The 25,036-nt window shown below is 39.9% G+C and overlaps 1 protein-coding gene across 1 annotated transcript in view; it reads left to right on the top strand.

Moving 5' to 3' along the window:
• LOC117508249 (immunoglobulin superfamily member 11-like) overlaps positions 1 to 25,036 on the top strand; it is a 389,150-nt gene that overhangs the window by 147,860 nt on the left and 216,254 nt on the right.

The raw sequence follows: 25,036 nt of genomic DNA, 5'->3' as shown, positions 1-25,036 counted from the left end.
TGAAACGAGGGAAAAGTATGAAAAAGAGCGCAAAAGTGACAGAAAAGTACATAGACAGACAGCAAACATAAATGTAGTATTTTTTGAGGAAAAGGCAGGGTATTAGTGTCATTTGTGAAGGTGTGTGCAGTTTATTTTAAGTGTGGCGCACAGCATTGTTCGCAACCCCTCCCCCCCGCCCTTCTTGTTTTTCTGCACCAGAGCAGTGTTGCCAGATATGAAATATGAAACTATCGTACCAAAACCTCAAAATTATCGTATTTTGGGAGAAATTATCGTACACAAACAAAACGCATACAACGTAGCTATTTTAGCGTTTTTTTTAATTTACAAAGAATTTTATGTCACATTTTTAAACAGTAATTATAGTAATGGGGAAACTATGGCACAAAAAGAATGCAAATGCACAAGCAAGACTGTGAAGTAACACAAACGTGTTAATTACCAGACTAGAAAGAGTCGAATTCAACCTCGAGGTCGCTGTCGTCATCCGATGCCATGGCCACTTGTGCAGATTTTCTTGAACACAGAAAAAATGTTGACACCTCCATAAGGAACTGGAACTTTTTTTTTTTTCTTGTATATCTCTTTGCTCTTGTGTTTTGTTCGTTTGTTATTGCATTTGTTGAAATACAGTTTCGAAAAAAAAAAAAAAGATGTTGGTTGGGGAATCTTCCTGTCCTGTCCTGCAGAGATTGGATGGGAACTCATTACTTTGTATGGGGAGGGGGCGGGCTTTCAAATGACTGTCCCGGCAGCCCAAAGCCAGCAGCAGCCCTGTGTGTGGTGTGTCTTTGATGCCGCCTGAGTGCAACGCCTGCAAAATGATTCTTGGGTGTCAAGAGAGAGATGCGTGTTTGGACAACCAACTGAAATTATCGTACATATTGGGTTTTTTCCCATTATAGATTGTACATCGTACAGATGGCAAAACTATCGTACAAATGCGATAATTATCGTACATCTGGCAACACTGCACCGGAGCCACCCATCCTCTGCGCTCCGGGACCTCCCACTTTACAAATTAAGCACTGCCTGCCACGAGATGTGCTTTGTTTACGTCCATGTGAGAAGAACGTGAGCCAATGAAATTGCAACATGGGTAACCCTGTCATTCTGGCACGTCGAAAACACAAAACGTGACGACTAAAATTATAGTATCGAGTTCGCAAAAAAATAGTGAATGATTTTGTTATATAAACAAAAATGCTAAATATTGGTAGGGACTATTTTGCCATCCCAAAATATTGGTTGTGACTTGTCCCTATGGTCCATATGCAAACCTACGCCCCTGCTTTCTGTCCACATGTGATCAGATGTCAGGAAGTAAAGGGACAGCACGAAAGTCCCTCTACTAATTACCTTCAATCTTACCGTCATTAATCATCACAGCTTCAAGTATCTCAGGATTTAAATTGGGTTTGAAGCTCAGGGCCAATTTGTTAAGGACTCACTGTTATGTAGGCCATACAGCAGTGTCAGTAGAAACACATGCTCTTAGAGGTTCGCTGCATGCAGTGAAATACAGTTATTGAAACATTTGATTGTAAACAATGTTTCTACACTGTGTTATTCATAGTCTTGGAGAATGTCTCAGCATATACTCTGTAACAGCTAGATGGATGAGTCCATCCCCTCCAGTTTTTCACATAACTCAAAAATAATAAATGGTATTGCCTTGTAAGTCTCAAACTTGAAAGGTAATAGAATGAAGAAAAACTAATTAACATGTGGTTAACTCTCTTTCACAAGATTAAAACAAAATCAAGTTTTTCTTGGAATATTAAATAAAATACACCTCTCTGCTATCTTCTGGACTTGTCTGGGATTGTTGCAGGGAATCATCATCACTTGTGTGATGGATATCAGGAGCAGGTGCAGTTCAAGTTGCATGTACTGTAGCTTGAAATGAAATTGTGTCTCCGTTTCATCCAAAGCATTGGTCTGGATTCTGTATGCCAAGATGTGTAATTAATTATTTTATTGCTGCAGAGATGGTTGTCCTTCTGGAAGGTTCTCCTCTCTCCACCGAGGAATGCTGGAGCTCTGACAGAGTGACCATCGGGTTCTTGGTCACCTCCCTGACTAAGGCCCTTCTCCCACGATCGCTCAGTCTAGATGGGTGGGCAGCTCTAAGAAGAGTCCTGGTGGATCCCAACGTCTTCCATTTACGGATGATTGAGGCCACTGTGCTCATTGGGACCTTCAAAGCAGCAGAAATGTTTCTGTACTCCAGATTTGTGCCTCAAAACAATCCTGTCTCAGAGGTCTACAGACAGTTCCTTTGCCTTCATGCTTGGTTTGTGCTCTGACATGCACTGTCAACTGTGGGACCTTATATGTAGACAGGTGTGTGTCTTTACCCCAGGTGGACTCCAATTAAGCTGTAGAAACATCTCAAGGATGAACAGTGAATAGGATGAATAGGATGCACCTGAGCTCAATTTTGAGCTTCATTACAAAGGCTGTAAACACTCATTTGTAGGGATATGGACAAGTAGGCCAGCGCCTCGATTAGGTTCTGCATAATTGCATGTGACCGCATTTCCAGGAGTCGCACAGGGAGTTCCCTGAGATTCGCGTTGCTGTTGGCTGTTGGAGGGATATCCTGATCTATTTTTAGGTCGATGACGTAGAAGAATTACCCAGCTCCCACCTCGTGTTTGAATTTTTGTCAGAGGCAATCAGAGAGAGAAGTTACCTGATTTCTTGTTTTTGCTTTGTCAAAGTCACTTAAATTATACTGGAAGGAAGAATAGGGATTAAAAATCAATGTATAGGGAATAAAGAGAAAGTATTTCTCTTCATTTTTGCTGAATTTCAGAAAGATTGGCTGTTTCACAAAGATTCTGGTTGATTGCCAAAATCCAGTGCCTGCCAGTGTTGAGATGATATACCATGTAAAATGGTATATCACTAAAGTTGTGAATGATCTTCTGCGAGCAATGGACTCAGACACCACTACGGTTTTGGTGTTGTTACATTTCAGTGCTGCGTTTGATACCGTGCATCATCATATTTTGCTCAGTAGGTTGGAGAATTTTTTTGGGATTACTGGAAGTGCCCTTGCCTGGTTGACGTCATATCTGTCCAGTCGTTCTCAATGTGTCTTGTATAATGGCACTACCTCTGACCTTGCTGACATGAGATTTGGGGTTCCACAGGGATCTGTTTTAGGCCCCTTGCTTTTCTCCCTGTATGTGGCACCCCTTGGGCATATACTGCGGCGTTTTGGGATTGCCTTTCATTGTTATGCTGATGATACTCAGTTGTAAATGCAGATAACTGCGGGAAATCTCACTCCCATAAAATCCCCGGAGGACTGTCTTCTATCAGTGAGAAGTTGGATGTCTAGTAACTTCCTACTTTTAAACTTTGATAAGACTGAAATGATGGTTCTTGGTCCAGCGAGACATCGGCATCAGTTTGACCAGCTGGTGCTCAGCCTGGGTTCCTCTGTCATACATCATACGGACAAAATGAGGAACCTTGGGGTAATTTTTGATCCCACGTTGTCTTTTGACCTCCACATCAGGGATGTTACTAGGACTGCTTTTTTCCATCTGAGAAATATAGCGAGGATCCGCCCCATCCTGTCCATGGCTGATGCTGAGACCCCTGATTCATGCTTTTGTTTCTTCTAGACTAGATTATTGTAATGTTCTATTTTCAGGGTTACCACAGTCCAGCATTAGGGGTCTTCAGCTGGTTCAGAACGCTGCTGCCAGACTTCTGACACGTAGCAGAAGGTCTGAACATATCACACCCGTTTTGGCATCTTTGCACTGGCTCCCTGTCTCTGTGAGAGCAGATTTTAAGGTTTTGTTATTGACTTATAAGGTTGTTCATGGACTGGCGCCATCTTATCTGGGTGATCTGGTGGAACTCTACGTGCCGGCCCGGGCTTTGCGGTCGCAGGATGCGGGACTTCTCTGTGTTCCCAGGGTGAAGAAGAAGTCAGCAGGTCAAAGAGCCTTTTCGTATCATGCACCCACCCTGTGGAACAGTCTTCCTGCTACCGTGAGGCAGTCTGAGTCTGTGGACATTTTTAAGTCAAGACTCAAAACCTATTTTTATTTTCTTTCTTATGGATAGTTTTTATTTTTATTTGTTTTATTCTTTTACTTCTGTTTTTATTTATGTATTTGAATTTTTTATTCATTTTTAATTATTTATTCAATTTTATGTTGACTTGTTTTATGTAAGGCGCCTTGAGATGGCTTTTGCTGTGATTTGGCGCATTATAAGCTAATTAAATTAAATTAAATTAAAATGAAGGAGAGGTGGTAATCCATCATTCCTGAAAATTTCATGGAGATATCTTGGATACTAATGAAGTTATGAGAAAAAAATATGAAGGACCAAGTCCAACTCGGTCACAAAGGCCTTATTATTTCATCTATTCATCAAGGCCAGGAAAACAAGCTTGATTCCCAGCGCAAAAACACCCATAACTTCCATAAGACTTAAGATAATCACATGATTTTGGTGTCATTCTAAAGGTTTTCCGTGTTCTTTCTGAATGCACAGCCAGATTTTATATTGGTATGGGATAGAATTTTTATACGTCCCTATCATTTACATGTGATTTCTTAGTTCTTTTTATTTTTCATATATTTGAAAAAAACAAAACAAAAAAAAAACCCAACTTTTTTTACATTGTCATTAAGGGGTTTTGCATGCAAATTTTTAAGGTTAAAAAAAAATTATCCATTTTGGAATTAGGTTGTAAAATAAGTGCTGGGAGTACTTTCCTGATACATTGTATCCATTAGTACTGTCAGAGGTAACTCAGTAACAATGTGCAATGCACATTCCTTTTAACCCCCCTGCAAGCACCTTCTGTGACCTTCAAAAGTGTGGGGATGGCAAGACAGAAACAAACCTCCTTGAGCAGAAATGCTTGATCAAGACATTTTTTTGATTAATCTGTATCAGATTAATTAAACCCGAGTCACAAACTGTGTTCTCGTTGTCTCCTTCACTATGAGCCTGGTGTCAGCTCTTTAAACAGTGAACCTCCTGCTCCTTTTCATAAGCATGTTGTGGTCACAGAGACCTACACAGAGAAAGTAAAACAAACAAACAAACAAACAAACAAACCCACAGACATTGCTTCAAATACACACCAGGTCTGAATATGGGTGTGGCATTAACCCCCCGTCCTGAATGAATGAAGGAAGGAGTATAAAAGTGTCTCAAAAAAAGTGTACCCAAAAGTATTTTGGCAGCACAGAAAAACCAGTCAGTATTATCAGATATATTCTGTATGACCATTTGTCCAAAGCATGTAATTTTTCTCCCCAATGCACAGTTTTTAGTTCAGTCTTTCATTTTTGATGTTTTGACCCTTTATCTTTTACACCACATGATCAGTGTAACCTCCTCATCTGAAGTTTCCTAAGAAACAAATCAAAACAAATCCTTCTCCAGTTTTCTGGAAAACCACCAAGCAAATTCAAGTTTCCTTGCCATTTGCTGGAGAGTTAGTTCGCTCTGAGACTGAATTTTGTATGGAAAGAGATGCAAGTCAGCATTTAGGATGCGTTGCACAGAACCCATTGATTGGACTTTAATGTCTTGCCGAACAAACTTTATGCTTCCTGAAATGAGAAAAACACCATTATTTCCCAGTAAAACCATTTTCTGGTATTCATATTTCAGAGTACTTTTGGGTACATTTTTTGAGACACCCTTTATTTTAACAGCTGAAACATCATCTAGTCATGATTACTCCGAGTGCCCTAGTTTTACTAGTACAATCCAGCTCCAAGTGGAGCGTAAAAAAAATCTGTTAATTTTTTCAAGACTAATAAGGCTTACTAACACATTAAGAAGCAATTCGGATTGAAGTTAAAAAATGTGAGAATAATCATGAGTTAATGAATACACACACTCATTATATATATTAGTGTGTGTGTGTATATGAGTCATATCTTGAGGCTTGTGTATATTTATGGTGAATTTGCAAGTATGAGGTCGAGATGTGAGGCCTGGGCTGTGGTTCGCGTCAGGTGGCAAATTTAGAAAATGTTGTGTCAGAGAAATTGGAGCTGAAAAGAAACATATCTCTCTCTCACTCACTCACTCTCTCACACACACACACACACACACACACACACACACACACACACACACACACACACACACACACACACACACACACACACACACACACACACACAACTGAGTCTATCTGCTTCAAAAACAGCTCTCCATTGAAAATAAATGGAAGAAAAGAAATGCAAGAGGAAAATAAGAGATGACTGCAGGGAGGGAGAATTGCTGAAGGAAGGAAAATGGTGAGTTGTCAGAGGTTGGGCAGGTGGAGAGCAGTTAGACATTTGTCCGTGATTGACATGGGGAGAAAGGCAAGGAGAGGTGAAAAAGAGGGATGTGAGAGCAGGAGCAGCTGTCTACAGCTGTCTTTCTCTGAATTCTCAACCAATCGAAGCGTCATTTAGGTTTTTTTTTAACTTTGTCATTTGGACATCAAGTGGGGCATCAGGATATTAAATGAAGAAAAAAAAAATATATAATATATACGAGGTCTATTAGAAAAGTATCCAACCTTATTATTTTTTTAAAAAACCATATGGATTTGAATCACGTGTGATTGCGTCAGACAAGCTTGAACCCTCTTGCGCATGCGTGAGTTTTTTCATGCCTGTCGGTTGCGTCATTCGCCTGTAAGCAGGCTTTGTGTGATGCCCAAACGTGGACGTGGACATAAGCACTTTTTCCGCACATTAAGACAGACGTGCGGAGGAGTTCCACGCATCGCGGTGCAGCCGCTCGGCGCAAAGAAACGCCGTGATGAAGCCTTCCAGGACATGTTGGGGCATGTCCAGCTCATGCACAATCACAATCGGTTATTCACACGACTGGAAAGCAACCGGAATCCATCTGAAATCCACCTGAAAGCTGTCCTGAGAGACCAACACCGAGGTGGATTTGTGCCGCGCCATGAGCGGCACGGTGGCGGGTCCCTCCGCTTCTTTTTCCATGAAAAAAACTCCTGTAACGGTGGAATGTGCTGAAAAAGTGCTGATGTCCACATCTTCTGCCTTTTTGTGAAAGTCAGACGAGGTCCCGGATCAACAAAGCTTTCACGTTGGAAATGATCTGGTTGTTCCAGCGGGGTGTCAGCCTGTCGATGGGGGCTGGGAGCGCGCCGCACTCTCAGGAGTTGTGGGCAGTCCTTAAAGCGGCAGTAACAATCCGTAATCTGTTTAATCCCCATAAAATCGTCCCTGAAAGCCATATTAATTTTTCGAACTGTGTCCACCTGGAGGTCTCTCACAGTTTCTGGAAAAAAATTGATGCAGCAAAGCTCCAAATCGTTCAGACATTTATTCACAATAAAAAATAGACGAGAGGGGTGGACCACACCTCACTCAAAGCCTGCTCACAGGCGAATGACGCAACTGACAGGCATGAAAAAACTCACGCATGTGCACGAGGGTTCAAGCTTGTCTGACGCAATCACATGTGATTCAAATCCTTATGGTTTTTTAAAAAAATAATAAGGTCTGATACTTTTCTAATAGACCTCGTGTGTATATATATATATATATATACATGTATGTATATATATATATATATATATATATATATGTATGTATATATATGTATGTATATATATGTATGTATATATATGTATGTATATACGTATATACGAGGGCTGTCAATAAAGTAACGGTCCTTTTTATTTTTTTCAAAAACTATATGGATTTCATTCATATGTTTTTACGTCAGACATGCTTGAACCCTCGTGCGCATGCGTGAGTTTTTCCACGCCTGTCGGTGACGTCATTCGCCTGTGAGCACTCCTTGTGGGAGGAGTCGTCCAGCCCCTCGTCGGAATTCCTTTGTCTGAGAAGTTGCTGAGAGACTGGCGCGTTGTTTGATCAAAATTTTTTCTAAACCTGTGAGACACATCGAAGTGGACATGGTTCGAAAAATTAAGCTGGTTTTCAGTGAAACCTTTAACGGCTGATGAGAGATTTTGAGGTGATACTGTCGCTTTAAGGACTTCCCACGGTGCGAGACGTCGCTCAGCGCTCTCAGCCGCCGTCGTCAGCCTGTTCAAGCTGAAAACATCCACATTTCAGGCTCTATTGATCCAGGACGTCGTGAGAGAACAGAGAAGTTTCAGAAGAAGTCGGTTTCAGCATTTTATCCGGATATTCCACTGTTAAAGGAGATTTTTTTAATGAAAGACGTGCGGACGGGTCCGCGCGTCGGGACGCAGCCGACGCGGTGCGGCGGCACAGGAAAAACACCTCCGTGTTGATAACCATTTGTAAAATCCAGGCGGCTTTTGATGGCTTTCAGTGGAGTGAGTATATGAGAAATTGTTTAACAGGCAGGACATGTTCCAACTTGTCCTCAAGGCTTTCAACAGAGGTGTTCTTCCTGTGGCGGAGCATCGCGGCGGCTGCGTCCCGACGTGCGGACCCGTCCGCACGTCTTTCATTAAAAAAAATCTCCTTTAACAGTGGAATATCCGGATAAAATGCTGAAACCGACTTCTTCTGAAACTTCTCTGTTCTCTCACGACGTCCTGGATCAATAGAACCTGAAATGTGGAGGTTTTCAGCTTGAACAGGCTGACGACAGCGGCTGAGAGCGCTGAGCGACGTCTCGCACCGTGGGAAGTCCTTAAAGCGACAGAATCACCTCAAAATCTCTCATCAGCCGTTAAAATTTTCACTGAAAACCAGCTTAATTTTTCGAACCGTTTCCACTTCGATGTGTCTCACAGGTTTAGAAAAAATTTTGATCAAACAAAGCACCAGTCTCTCAGCAACTTCTCAGACAAAGGAATTCCGACGAGGGGCTGGACGACTCCTCCCACAAGGAGTGCTCACAGGCGAATGACGTCACCGACAGGCGTGGAAAAACTCACGCATGCGCACGAGGGTTCAAGCATGTCTGATGTAAAAACATATGAATGAAATCCATATAGTTTTTGAAAAAAATAAAAAGGACCGTTACTTTATTGACAGCCCACGTATATGTATATGTATATATATATATACGTATATATATACTCAACAAAAATATAAACGCAACACTTTTGGTTTTGCTCCCATTTTGTATGAGATGAACTCAAAGATCTAAAACTTTTTCCACATACACAATATCACCATTTCCCTCAAATATTGTTCACAAACCAGTCTAAATCTGTGATAGTGAGCACTTCTCCTTTGCTGAGATAATCCATCCCACCTCACAGGTGTGCCATACCAAGATGCTGATTAGACACCATGATTAGTGCACAGTTGTGCCTTAGACTGCCCACAATAAAAGGCCACTCTGAAAGGTGCAGTTTTATCACACAGCACAATGCCACAGATGTCGCAAGATTTAAGGGAGCGTGCAGTTGGCATGCTGACAGCAGGAATGTCAACCAGAGCTGTTGCTCGTGTATTGAATGTTCATGTCTCTACCATAAGCCGTCTCCAAAGTCGTTTCAGAGAATTTGGCAGTACATCCAACCAGCCTCACCACCGCATACCACGTGTAACCACACCAGCCCAGGACCTCCACATCCAGCATGTTCACCTCCAAGATCGTCTGAGACCAGCCACTCGGACAGCTGCTGAAACAATCGGTTTGCATAACCAAAGAATTTCTGCACAAACTGTCAGAAACCGTCTCAAGGAAGCTCATCTGCATGCTCGTCGTCCTCATCAGGGTCTCGACCTGACTCCAGTTTGTCGTCGTAACCGACTTGAGTGGGCAAATGCTCACATTCGCTGGCGTTTGGCACGTTGGAGAGGTGTTCTCTTCACGGATGATGCGAAGGAGATGTGTTGCACTGCATGAGGCAAATGGTGGTCACACCAGATACTGACTGGTATCCCCCCCAATAAAACAAAACTGCACCTTTCAGAGTGGCCTTTTATTGTGGGCAGTCTAAGGCACAACTGTGCACTAATCATGGTGTCTAATCAGCATCTTGGTATGGCACACCTGTGAGGTGGGATGGATTATCTCAGCAAAGGAGAAGTGCTCACTATCACAGATTTCGACTGGTTTGTGAACAATATTTGAGGGAAATGGTGATATTGTGTATGTGGAAAAAGTTTTAGATCTTTGAGTTCATCTCATACAAAATGGGAGCAAAACCAAAAGTGTTGCGTTTATATTTTTGTTGAGTGTGCTCAAAAGTTTACATACCCTGGCAAAATTTTTGCTTTTTTGGCCATTTTTCAGAGAATATGAAAGACAACACAAAAACCTTTCACGCATGGTTAGTGGTTGGGTGAAGCCATTTATTGTCAAACAACTGTGTTTCCTATTTTTAAATAAAAATGACAAGAGAACTACCCATATGACCCTGATCCAAAGTTTACATACCCCTGTTCTTAATACTGTGTATTGCCCCCTTTAACATCAGTGACAGCTTGGAGTCTTTTGTGGTAGTTGTGGACGAAGCTCTCTGATGGTAAAGAAGACTCTTCTCTACAAGAGTCAAGACAGAAGTCAGACCACCAGAGCAAGAATTTTAGCTGAGGAAGCTTCTGCGATTTGAAGCGAAACATCCTTGCGTCAAGCAACCCAGTCCAGTCGAAGATTCAAGCTTCTCTACTATCTAACTTTGGTCCACTCCCTTCCTGGGGAAATTATGACGTCTGCAGCAGGTTTAGATACCTGAATAGGTGGCTGGCCCTCTTTCTGGGGTCGCTGTGGCTTTCAGATGCCTTGTGGCCTACACCATACCGGAGAAGGCATCGCCATCCTATCAAGAAACATAGTGTTAAAGGGGGCGGTTGGGTGGCATTAGGAAATTACAGAAGGCAACTAAGTAGGTGATGAGAAAACCTGGTAGACCTTAATGTTGGTGTAGAATCCAGTAGTTTCGTGCAGAAATTACAGCAGGACAAACCACTACGGTAAAAGGGATGGAAATATTTCATATTGAGACTGTGTCCTTTTATTCATCATCATACTCAAATGTTTGGAAGTTCACATGAGAAAAATTTACTACTTTGAATACTAACATAAATGGTCAAACTGAACAAGGAGATCTTACAACACATCAAAAAAATCTCAATATCTGTCATATACTTGTTGGTCCTTAGACCTCTGTAAACCTAGTTCAAACATATCATCTGCCAAATCCATTTAGGGTCTTCATAGACTATTAACTGTCCTCCAAATCGTTGCTGATAAATGATCTAATTTTGGACCATTGTTTAGATATGATCTGTTTATGTAAAACATGGTTGAATCCAAATGTACACCTGCCTTTACATGAAGCTTGTCCACCTGTGTACATATTTACTGCCATTGCCTGTGATACTAAACACAGGTTTTGTTGTGTCTTTTTATTAATTTATTCATTATACTATAAGAGTAGTAAGGCTAAAGCAGATGGCCACCCTACAGAGTCTGGTCTGCTTGAGGTTTTTTCCTGTAATAATAATTTTTAAAAATCTGAGGGAGTTTTTCCCTACCACAGTAGCTAACACACTTGCTCAGGGGGTGCGCATGGTTAGACCTTACTCTCCTGAAGCGCCTTGGAGCAACTTATGTTTTAAGTCTTACATCAACTTATTTCTAACATTAAAACTGAGGCATCAACCAGTTCATAGTACATTTAGATCGACTCTGGTCCTTGTATCAGTCTAGTTGTATCTTTAACTTTGAAAATGATTTTCTATTCATATCTGTTAATTGCTACACCCCTATGACATATAGATGTAATATTCTGTCTTAAATAAAGCAGTGCCACCCCTTGTCTTTGTGAATAAGTGAATTTTGATGACTTTGTTACATCTGAAGTCATCTAGAACTCATCGCTCAGCATGGCAGCTGTCTGTTTTTTGAGGTGAGGGCCACTGGATATATTTTATTCACACCTGTTTGAATTATTCAGGGGCTTCTGGATGGATCTAGCTCGCTAACAGTCTATCGTGTAGGAATGTTTGAGTTATTCTAATGATCCTCCTCTCTCCCTGATGTATTAGTGTGCGTGCCTGCAGGCTGTAACGGTAGCTGCTCATCAGCAAGCACAAAGATTTTCTCTCTCTCAGCAAAAGTTGCTGTTTTATGAGTAGTTGGGTCTTGCACAGGAGGACGAGGTTTGGCGTGCACAGCCACGGCTTTTTGCTTGAACTCCTCGGGTGTTCCAGGATGATGTGTGGGCACGCACATTCGTGTGTATTGCTTGCATGTGTGTGCAGCATATCTGTGTGGGAGTGATTGTGCTATCTTTTCCGTGAAAATATCCTAATTTTTCTGCCGAGCTGTCCTTCCCCACATTTCTTTCATCTTGCGTGAGCCTGTTTTATTCTGCTGTTGTTCGACCCATCTTTTTCATCTCACTCCTTCCTTGCTCCATCATTTTGGCCTCTCCTTTTTTTCACTCCACTCCTTCATCTCCACTTTGAAGTGACCACAAGCCAGACTTTATCAAAAGTAGTTTCCCCTCAGCTTTTTCCCACTAGTGATTGAACAAGGCGTATTTGTCTCTAAGTGAACTTTGTGGCGACTGATTCAACCTTTCAAAGCTGACGGGATGTTCAAACAAAGTCCGCTTTAGAAGTATCTGACTCTGGGCAGCACTGGTGCTTTGTGAGGAAATTCTATTTTTGCAACATACTTAACAGAAATCTTTTAAAACTAAATTTCTAAACTAAATTTCTTGTATAATTTTTTTTAACACTCTTAAGTTATTCAAGTTCCACTGGATCTTCAAAAACATCTTTCTTCACTATTCTTCTCTCACCAAAGCTCTAAGATTCCCTCCTTACTCCCTCTGATCTCCTGAACATCAATTCCTCATTCCTCAAAGCAAAAATGAGGGGAAGGCAGACGACAAAAATGAGATGACAGATTACCTGCTATATATAGAACCAGTCATGTTCTGCCTCCCTTATTCATCTTCTCCCTGAGCCCCCAAGACACTGGAAACACTGTTTGGTCTGTAACTGGTGGCATTTATAGACTGTCTTCCTCACTACAGCACTTTCAAAATTCAGTCATTTGAGCTGCTTGTTTTCATAAATGGTTAGAGGCCAAATTTTGAGTCCACAATGAAGAAGATGTCAAATGTTGAACACTTCCTGGATTGAAAATGCATGCAATCTCATGGAATCTCATGGGAATTCAGTTGCAAGTTCACACTGAAACAGGAAGTGCCAAATTTTGAGCCTACAGTGAAGCAGGAAATGTCAAATGTTGAGCACTTCCTGCATCGACACTTCCTGGATTGACAATACACAAGATCTCGTCAAATCTCTCATGGTACACTGTGTCCCAAACAGGAAGTGTTAAATTTTGAGTCCACAGTGAAGCAGGAAATGTCAAATGTTGAACACTTCTTGGATTGACAATGCACGAGATCTCATGGAATCTCATGGGAAATTGGTTGCAAGTTCACACTGAAACAGGAAGTGTCAAATTTTAAGCCCACAGTGAAACAGGAAATGTCAAATGTTGAACACTTCCTGGATTGACAATACACAAGATCTCATGGAATCTCGCGGAAATTCAGTAGCAAGTTGACTGAAACAGGAAGTGCCAAATTTTCAGCCCACATTGAAACAGGAAGTGCCACATTTTGAGCCTACAGTGAAGCAGGAAATGTCAAATGTTGAGCACTTCCTGCATCGACACTTCCTGGATTGACAATACACAAGATCTCGTCAGATCTCTCATGGTACACTGTGTCCCAAACAGGAAGTGCTAAATTTTGAGTCCACAGTGAAGCAGGAAATGTCAAATGTTGAACACTTCCTGGATTGACAATGCACGAGATCTCATGGAATCTCATGGGAAATTGGTTGCAAGTTCACACTGAAACAGGAAGTGTCAAATTTTAAGCCCACAGTGAAACAGGAAATGTCAAATGTTGAACACTTCCTGGATTGACAATACACAAGCTCTCATGGAATCTCGCGGAAATTCAGTAGCAAGTTGAGACTGAAACAGGAAGTGCCAAATTTTGAGCCCACATTGAAACAGGAAGTGCCAAATGTTGAACACTTCTGGATTGACAGTATAGAAGATCTTATAGGATCTGGTGAGAATTCAGTGGCAAGTTGAAACTGAAACAGCAGGCCTCTCACCATTGTTCTACTGTTCTACTGAGCCTGCCAGTAGAATAGTAATATTGATCTATCATGCCTCCAAGTCTAGGTAATCCAAAACTATTAATAAAATAATGTTATTTAATTTTGTTGTTGGCTGTGTCATCATGTTGGCTTGACAGTCCCAAAATGAGGAGCATGTACATTTCACCTTTGATATAATGGATGTACATGTAGCCACAGTAATTGACTAAATAATCAAAAATTGCTGAACACACACCTCCATTTGCATGTTGCCCTCAACTAGAGTGCCTGGAGGAAGCCTCCTTCATCATCAGCATTCAAAATTACAAATATAAAGGAGTTGGCATTTGATAAAGCCAAACCCACAACCTTATTATGGGCATGAAATGAATAAGGCTAATTGAAAAAGGATTGTAGATTCTTGTAGCTTTTCTGAATCTAAAGTTAATGGCAGGAAAAAACAGTTATTAGAAAGACAGTACAATTTTGACATCAAATTCATATCTATTTATTCTGTGTTTCACACTCCTGAGTTTGCAAACACAATCTCACTTCTACTTACATGGTGACTTTACTTGACTTGGTTGAACATCTGCCTTGAAAAACCACCACTTTATTTGTCCCTGGAACAATACCAAACGCTCAAGTCAAGGCCAATCTGGGAGCAGGCGCTGGTGTTGCACTTCGCCAAATCTACATCACCGTGGAACTGCTTGGGTCCTGGGTGGCAACCACTCAGACAGACAACCGCTCGCTCCAGCTCCACATATCTAAAATAACCATCTATCTCCCACAGTCAAGACATCCCTTTGGCCTTGTCCAGCTACTGGGTTCTCAGTGAGTACCTGCTCACTGGATCATTCACAGAAACATGCCGCATCACCAAAATGTCATAGCTGATGCTCCCTCATGATACAATTCAATTTATTTTGTTTATATACAACCCCTGGCAAAAATTGTGGAATCACCGGCCTCGGAGGATGTTCATTCAGGTGTTTAATTTTGTAGAAAAAAAGAAGATCACAGACATGACACAAAACTAAAGTCATTTCAAATGGCAACTTTCTGGCTTTAAGAAACACTATAAGAAATCAGGAACAAAAATTGTGGCAGTCAGTAACGGTTACTTTTTTAGACCAAGCAGAGGGAAAAAAATATGGAATCACTCAATTCTGAGGAATAAATTATGGAATCACCCTGTAAATTTTCATCCCCAAAACTAACACCTCCATCAAACCAGATCTGCTCATTAGTCTGCATCTAAAAAGGAGTGATCACACCTTGGGGAGCTGTCAATTGAAACAAAGGAGAGGATTATCAAACTCTTAAAAGAGAGTAAATCATCACGCAATGTTGCAAAAGATGTTGGTTGTTCACAGTCAGCTGTGTCTAAACTCTGGACCAAATACAAACAACATGGGAAGGTTGTTAAAGGCAAACATACTGCTAGACCAAGGAAGACATCAAAGCGTCAAGACAGAAAACTTCAAGCAATATGTCTCAGAAATCGAAAATGCACAACAAAACAAATGAGGAACGAATGGGAGGAAACTGGAGTCAACGTCTGTGACAGAACTGTAAGAAACCACCTAAAGGAAATGGGATTTACATACAGAAAAGCTAAATGAAAGCCATCATTAACACCTAAACAGAAAAAAAAACAAGGTTACAATGGGCTAAGGAAAAGCAGTCGTGGACTGTGGATGACTGGATGAAAGTCATATTCAGTGATGAATCTCGAATCTGCATTGGGCAAGGTGATGATGCTGGAACTTTTGTTTGGTGCCATGTAAATTTCCACAGTCATTGATGATATGGGGCTGCATGTCAGGTAAAGGCACTGGGGAGATGGCTGTCATTACATCATCAATAAATGCACAAGTTTACGTTGATATTTTGGACACTTTTCTTATCCCATCAATTGAAAGGATGTTTGGGGATGATGAAATCATTTTTCAAGATGATAATGCATCTTGCCATAGAGCAAAAACTGTGAAAACATTCCTTGCAAAAAGACACATAGGGTCAATGTCATGGCCTGCAAATAGTCTGGATCTTAATCCGATTGAAAATCTTTGGTGGAAGTTGAAGAAAATGGTCCATGACAAGGCTCCAACCTGCAAAGCTGATCTGGCAACAGCAATCAGAGAAAGCTGGAGCCAGATTGATGAAGAGTACTGTTTGTCACTCATTAAGTCCATGCCTCAGAGACTGCAAGCTGTTATAAAAGCCAGAGGTGGTGCAACAAAATACTAGTGATGTGTTGGAGCGTTCTTTTGTTTTTCATGATTCCATATTTACGGCGCGGCGGCACAGGAAAAACACCTCCGTGTTGATAACCATTTGTTAAAATCCAGTTGGCTTTTGATGGCTTTCAGTGGAGTGAGTATATGAGAAATTGTTTATCAGCTGGAGATGTTCCAACTTGTCCTCAAGGCTTCCAACAGAGGTGTTTTTCCTGTGGCGGAGCGTCGCGGCGGCTGCGAGCCGACGCTGCAATCCGCCCGCACGTCTTTCATTAAAAAAATCTCCTTTAACAGTGGAATATCCGGATAAAATGCTGAAACCGACTTCTTCTGAAACTTCTCTGTTCTCTCACGACGTCCTGGATCAACAGAGCCTGAAATGTGGAGGTTTTAAGCTTGAAACAGGCTGATGACGGCGCCTGAGAGCGCTGCACGACGTCTCGCACCGTGAAAAGTCCTTAAAGCGACAGAATCACCTCAAAATCTCTCATCAGCTGTTAAAATTTTCACTGAAGACCAGCTTAATTTTTCGAACCATGTCCACTTCGATGTGTCTCACAGGTTTAGAAAAAATTTTGATCAAACAAAGCGCCAGTCTCTCAGCAACTTCTCAGACAAAGGAATTCCGACGAGGGGCTGGACGACTCCTCCCACAAGGAGTGCTCACAGGCGAATGACGTCACCGACAGGCGTGGAAAAACTCACGCATGCGCACGAGGGTTCAAGCATGTCTGACGTAAAAACATATGAATGAAATCCATATAGTTTTTGAAAAAATAAAAAGGACCTATACTTTACGGACAGACCTCGTATTTCTCACTCATTCACTTATTTATCTTTTTTCCGTTTTATCATTGTTCATTCAGTCATTTTAAGGTCTATCTCCTTATCCTGCCATGGTAAAATGTCACTTTGCCTTTGAGGTATTTATTCATTTGTTCATTTATTTTTAACCATTTATGTCTGACTCTAGCTATGAATAAATGAAGATTGTTTCCCTCTGTACATCTCATGTTTTGCCAGCAGCATATTTTTTTACTGCTTTTGTAATGAAATGTAAAAACATGCCAGCAAGGACAGCGGGAGAAACAAATTGGAGCCAAGAAACTATTCTTTTTTTCATGTTGAGAAGGAGACCATTAGTTTAGTTGGCATTCCACTTAATATGATTCATTACTGTATGGTGACACTGTTGTCAGCACATGTAGGGAACTGGGCCAGTTGTCGAGCTTTAGAACAACCTAATGCAGAAGAGTACAACAGATGCTATAACAAAAATTAATCAAATCCATGAATTTTACCTTTTTCTAATCTCCAGTCTGATTTGAACATCGCTTTTGCTACAAATTTCAATATATTTGTGGATGAATTTTAATAACAATTGGGATTCAGTCGAAACAGAACCGTCTTTTTTTTTTTTTTTTTCTTTTTTGCAAAATTTACCCGGATGTAGGGCTTCTAAAGAACATTATGCATAAGTATATGTAATGTCAGGCAACGAGCTTATCTTTGTGGGACTGTTGAGTTCGCTGCACACTGGGATCAAACCAACGATCCTCTGATCAGAAGTCTACCTCTCTAACCTCTGGTTGGGCTTGTGTGGTATTTGCATTTTAAGCAGACATATTTATGCAAAACTAGTGAAAAACAAAACAAAAAATACAGATAGGTCTGTTGTGGAATATTTCATATTGACATTTTGAGTCAGTTTAAGGGGCAGGGCATAGAGTTTTCAAATACATCTGTTTGTATGAAACAAGTACAAAACACTGTAGTGTTATTGGAATTAAATTTGTTAAAACATCTGTGAATATTGGGGTCTGGCCATGAATATAAATCATAAAATTTTTTGGTCACATTTTAAATAAAGGAGAGGTAGTAGTTATACCAGTAGTTAATCAGTTGCCAGACCTGGCTGATTTAGTCATATCATTTATTTAGCTACTGACACTGGCCAGCATGGTGGAACAAGTGGATATGATGAGAGGATCCCTGATTCAAGGCCACCAGCATCCCATTCTTCTTGTACATCTGGAGTTGCATCAGGAAGGCCATCCAACATAAAACATGTGCCAGATTAACATGGATACATACCACATCCGCTGTGGTGACACAGAGTGAAACAAACAAATAAAATGGAAGAATCATAAAGAAGAGAAAAAAATGTGGACAAATGCTGCTTGACACTTCTTGGCTGATCATCCTCCATTTCAGAGCATTGCAGGTGTTTCATGTCAGCACAACTGTCATTTCAGTCAGACAACTCAGGTTTGATAAGCTTTATTGTATCAGCACCAATAAAGTTTGGCATCTAGACTCCAACCTTATCACTCTCCCTACATTATTACTTGCGACACTGGGGAGTGAGGATTAGCTAGACAAATTATTTCCCACAGTCGGAGTCCAGAGGTGGATGGTGGGGCGGAGGCGGGCTGACTGTGGGCAGTGACATTGATGCAGTAGTGGTGGCATTCACAGGCAGAAGGGAGAGCTGGGATATTGAGTCTTAAATAGCCCTCCTAATTTGCAGGAAGTGTTTGGGTGGATTACGAGGAGAGAGAGAGGCATTGCTTGCCAGTGGTCACAGCAGTACTTTTCCACAACAGCCATACACAACGATAATCGTGAGATCATTCCATAACAGTCACTCAAGCATATACAAGATTGGCATTAACTTCTGTCCAGGAATATTTTATTTTTTATTATTCCTAAAAAGATGTGTGAAATGTGTTTTGAAAGGTTGCAAAGTGAGTATTTGGCTTGTACAGACCACGAAGCCTATACAGTGGCTAAATAATGTTATGAAGCTGGCTCTGTACAATTGCTAATAAGTCAATTTAATTTCAATTTATTCAATTTATACTGCGCCAACTCACAACAACATTGTCTCAATGTGCCTCACATAAAAACAATTTAAAAAAGAATTAAAAGATTAAAAAGTAGAATTTAAAAGACACGATTAAATAAAATAAATAAAGGGGAAATAGCACAATAAAATTTGTAATGGCATAAAATGCTAATCATAAGCTTGGAAAAACAAATATGTTTTGAGCCTAGACTTAAAAATGTCCACAGAATCAGGCTGCCTCAGTGAGAGCAGGGGCCTGGTAAGAGAAGGCTCTTTGACCCACTGACTTTTTATACGCACCCTCGGAACACAAAGTAGTCCTCCATGCTGCGAATGCACAGCCTGGGCCGGTACGTAGGGTTTAACCAAATTGGCCAGGTAGCGACGCGCCATCCATGAATAATTCTGTAGGTCAGCAGCAAGACCTGAAAGTCCACTCTCAAGTAAGCTTTTTGTATTTTTAAATAATTGTGAGACACAGCATATTAATACCTCAGATTTCCACAAAACTTTGTGAAAAGGACATCCTAGGACGAATCTGCAAAAACAGGCAGGGCCAGTAGTTTACTTTGGTATGTTGCAAAACAAAATGTTTGTGGCCTTGTGGGCATTGGTCTCACAAAAGTTCCCTTTTTGTATGGATTGTACACAAGAACCCATTCAGAATATTCAGATTAAATAAACTATAATTCAATGGTGCAATGAATGGTTTCTACACAGGAGTATTTCAATATCTGTGAAGGTCTGCAGATTTTTTGATAAACTTATTTGTTGGATACCTAAAGATGTCTAATATTTGCTGTTATAGCAAATCAATAAATGCTTTTTTATTAAAAAAGATTTCATATTTTCCACCTCAGCATGTTCACTGGGAAATGACAGTGCAGATACAATATGTAGATGTGAGATTTATGACATATGAATGGATTCAGATGGAGAGCCATGGACAATCTGTCTGTTTCTTGCTGTGGTGTGAGTCATGCAGTATGTCGCCAGTATGGACAAATGGTCACTAAGCAGATTTGGACATGACTCGTTGCTCGCTCACTTTTGTGTTGAATCCAGAGTGATGTGTGAGTCATGCAGTTTGTGTACTTTTGATGTTGTAGTCCTCCTCATCCATACATTATTTTTTGTATAACCCCCCAAAATAACACTATGTAACAAATTTTTATTTTTGTTTTGTTCCTGGGTACACAGTGTGTTTTCCTAACCTGTTATGCCTTAAATAAATAAAAAAAAAATAGCTGTTATTCCACAGAAACTTTGCTTCTGTGATCAGGACAATATTTTGAAATTTGTCTGTTTTCAAGAATATTCTCAATTCGCCTTCACTACTACTGACTAGTCTTCTAGAATATTCTTGAACTGCTAGAACTGTCCAGAATTTTCTAGACGTTTCCAGAATTATCTTGAAATTTCAAGAAACTTTTAGAACTTTCTAGAACGTAAAAAAAATAAATAAAATAAAATCAAAGTTTGTGCTGAATGTATTCATTTTTCCATAGACTTTAGACATAAGCAGTTGAAATATAACACTTTACATAGTGTAATAGCATGAAATATTTGTCATGTTGAATATCAAAGCAGTCAAATTAGTATAATTTTTTTTAAGAATCTTTTTGAAAATTGTAGCTAAAATTCATAAACATCTGATAACTAACAGAAAATGCCATTTTGTGATAAAAAATTAAATCTGTATAATTAAAAAAAATAATTTAATTGTTCTGCAGGTGAAATGGAGACATTAAATTGACCATATGTGTGGCTGTTTGTCTGTCTATACGTATATATCCTTGCAATAGACTGGTGATCTCTAGGGGGTGTACTTCGCCTTTCACCCAATGAATGCTGTGACTGGCTCCAGTTCTCAGCGACCCTTAATTGGAGTAAGTGGGTATAGAAAATGAATGATTGTACTACAGTGGACTTAACAGTGCCTGTCATTCTGTGATCAGCTGTGTGCTAACGATAAAAGGAAAGTCACGTTTTCAAAAAGTATGCTAAATGTACACTGGAATTTTGTGCAAAAGTCATACTCACATTTCACTTTTCCAAAGTGTGAAAATATGTAATAATACTACTAATAATAATAATAATAATGTATTTTTTTATTCAAGAAACATAAAAAGTAATGTAAAATGTTACCACTTTACACCATTAATTTTTTTTTTTTTTTTGTAGTTGGACTCATCCAATTTGTTCCCCCGGCTCATTGTCTTAGTTTCTTTACTATAGTATGAGGCACAGCTGGCTCATACTTTTAAGAATGTGTAGAGCTTTTAATAATGCAAGAGATTATTGTTGCTATTTTTTCCTACTAATTTTAGTGGGTAAGACAAACCCAAAATCAAAAAAAAAAAAAAAAAAAAAAAATCAAAAGCCAGAAACAGTGACAATAATGGTGAAGTAACAATGACAACGGCAACAAAGAAAATGACCACAACAGCAACAAAAATATCTTTTCTTGTAATGTATGACGGATTCAGGTTGTAACACATCAGATCTCAACAGTTTATTATTTATGGGCTGTTATGCTCAGATCAGTATTTTACCCAAAACGTGCAATTAAATATATTATGGTCTACTAAGTTTATACACCACGTCTGACTGAAACTGCTCTTTGTGTTTTGGAGCTATTGCTGCACACAGTAGATGCTAACCTCTGATGAGACTTTGATGTCTGATTTATGACTTTGACATGATCTGGGTTACAAGAAGACAGTCCACTGAGCATATCCATCAAGTCATATGGAAATTGCTCTTTGTGTTTTGGAGATATTGCTGCACACATTAGATGCTAATCTCTGATTAGACCTTGATGTCTGATTTATGACTTTGACATGATCTGGGTTACAAGAAGACAGTCCACTTAGCATATCCACCAACTTATATGGAAATTGCTTTTTGCATGTTGGAGATATCATTTTAGACAGACAGACGGACAGACATAGCGATTACAGCAGCAGCCCGGCTAATGAGGATTTTCACCTCTTTATGTACTGATCCTTACTGACAAATGTTTTAAGCAGAACAAAGGATGCATTTGTAACCAATTTTTTACCATTAAAGCCCAACATGCTGCTTTGTTGTTACTGATGTTTTCTTGCTTAATGATTTCAACACACACGGCTGCAATTCTTCTCCGACACGCCATATATCTCGGAAAGCATTAAAACAAAGATATATCTGTGTTGTCGCAAGTCTTCAGTCAAAGCTGTATTGTTCACTGAGGGTGAAACTAACCTACATTTGTTGACTGGAGAAGACTAAAAACTCCTTATTTGTACATACTCAATTTTTTATTTCTTTGCAGACAGTTTTCCTTGAATCCAAATTTCCAGCCTTGGAGACTTACGTGCTTCATCACAATCATACATTGGAGTGTATGTAATGCATGTGCAGAAAAAAAAGTCCATAAGAAGACAACAAAGCTGCACAGATCCTCTAGGTGGCTCTAAAAACCACAACCCCTGGCAAAAATTATGGAATCACCGGCCTTGGAGGATGTTCATTCAGTTGTTTAATTTTGTAGAAAAAAAAGCAGATCACAGACATGACACAAAACTAAAGTCATTTCAAATGGCAACTTTCTGGCTTTAAGAAACACTATAAGAAATCAGGGAAAAAAAATTGTGGCAGTCAGTAATGGTTACTTTTTTAGACCAAGCAGAGGGAAAAAAAATATGGAATCACTCAATTCTGAGGAAAAAATTATGGAATCATGAAAAACAAAAGAACGCTCCAACACATCACTAGTATTTTGTTGCACCACCTCTGGCTTTTACAACCCCTGGCAAAAATTATGGAATCACCGGCCTCGGAGGATGTTCATTCAGTTGTTTAATTTTGTAGAAAAAAAGCAGATCACAAAGGCATCATTAACACCTAAACAGAAAAAAACAAGGTTACAATGGGCTAAGGAAAAGCAATTGTGGACTGTGGATGACTGGATGAAAGTCATATTCAGTGATGAATCTCGAATCTGCATTGGGCAAGGTGATGATGCTGGAACTTTTGTTTGGTGCCTTTCCAATGAGATTTATAAAGATGACATGTAAATTTCCACAGTCATTGATGATATGGGGCTGCATGTCAGGTAAAGGCACTGGGGAGATGGCTGTCATTACATCATCAATAAATGCACAAGTTTATGTTGATATTTTGGACAATTGAAAGGATGTTTGGGGATGATGAAATCATTTTTCAAGATGATAATGCATCTTGCCATAGAGCAAAAACTGCAAAAACATTCCTTGCAAAAAGACACATAGGGTCAATGTCATGGCATAGGGTCAATGTCAATGAGCAGATCTGAGTTGATGCAGATGTTAATTTGGGGGATGAAAATTTACAGGGTGATTCCATCATTTATTCCTCAGAATTGAGTGATTCCATATTTTTTCCCTCTGCTTGGTCTAAAAAAGTAACCGTTACTGACTGCCACAATTTTTTTTCCTGATTTTTTATAGTGTTTCTTAAAGCCAGAAAGTTGCCATCTGAAATGACTTTAGTTTTGTGTCATGTCTGTGATCTGCTTTTTTTCTACAAAATTAAACAACTGAATGAACATCCTCTGAGGCTGGTGATTCCATAATTTTTGCCAGGGGTTGTATAACAGCTTGCAGTCTTTGAGGCATGGACTTAATGAGTGACAAACAGTACTCTTCATCAATCTGGCTCCAACATTCTCTGATTGCTGTTGCCAGATCACCTTTGCAGGTTGGAGCCTTGTCATGGACCATTTTCTTTAACTTCCACCAAAGATTTTCAATCGGATTAAGATCCGGACTATTTGCAGGCCATGACATTGACCCTATGTGTCTTTTTGCAAGGAATGTTTTCACAGTTTTTGCTGTATGGCAAGATGCATTATCATCTTGAAAAATGATTTCATCATCCCCAAACATCCTTTCAATTGATGGGATAAGAAAAGTGTCTAAAATATCAACGTAAACTTGTGCATTTATTGATATGTAATACCTGACATATTAATATGTTTACCTGACATGCAGCCCCCATATCATCAATGACTGTGGAAATTTACATGTTCTCTTCAGGCAGTCATCTTTATAAATCTCATTGGAATGGCACCAAACAAAAGTTCCAGCATCATCACCTTGCCCAATGCAGATTCGAGAATCATCACTGAATATGACTTTCATCCAGTCATCCACAGTCCACGATTGCTTTTCTTTAGCCCATTGTAACCTTGTTTTTTTCTGTTTAGGTGTTAATGATGGTTTTCATTTAGCTTTTCTGTATGTAAATCCCATTTGCTTTAGGCAGTTTCTTACAGTTCGGTCACAGACGTTGACTCCAGTTTCCTCCCATTCGTTCCTCATTTGTTTTGTTGTGCATTTTCGATTTTTGAGACATATTGCTTTAAGTTTTCTGTTTCGACGCTTGATGTCTTCCTTGGTCTACCAGTATGTTTGCCTTTAACAACCTTCCCATGTTGTTTGTATTTGGTCCAGAGTTTAGACACATCTGACTGTGAACAACCAACATCTTTTGCAACACTGCGTGATGATTTACCCTCTTTTAAGAGTTTGATAATCCTCTCCTTTGTTTCAATTGACATCTCTCGTGTTGGAGCCATGATTCATGTCAGTCCACTTGGTGCAACAGCTCTCCAAGGTGTGATCACTCCTTTGTAGATGCAGACTAACGAGCAGATCTGATTTGATGCAGGTGTTAGTTTTGGGGATGAAAATTTAAAGGGTGATTCCATAATTTATTCCTCAGAATTGAGTGATTCCATATTTTTTCCCTCTGCTTGGTCTAAAAAAGTAACCGTTACTGACTGCCACAATTTTTTTTCCTGATTTTTTATAGTGTTTCTTAAAGCCAGAAAGTTGCCATCTGAAATG

This window comes from Thalassophryne amazonica, chromosome 4 (assembly GCF_902500255.1).
Source record: "Thalassophryne amazonica chromosome 4, fThaAma1.1, whole genome shotgun sequence".
NCBI classification, from domain to species: Eukaryota; Metazoa; Chordata; class Actinopteri; order Batrachoidiformes; family Batrachoididae; genus Thalassophryne; species Thalassophryne amazonica.
Note: the sequence above shows the minus strand (reverse complement) of the source record. Positions and strands in the feature narration are given on the sequence as shown.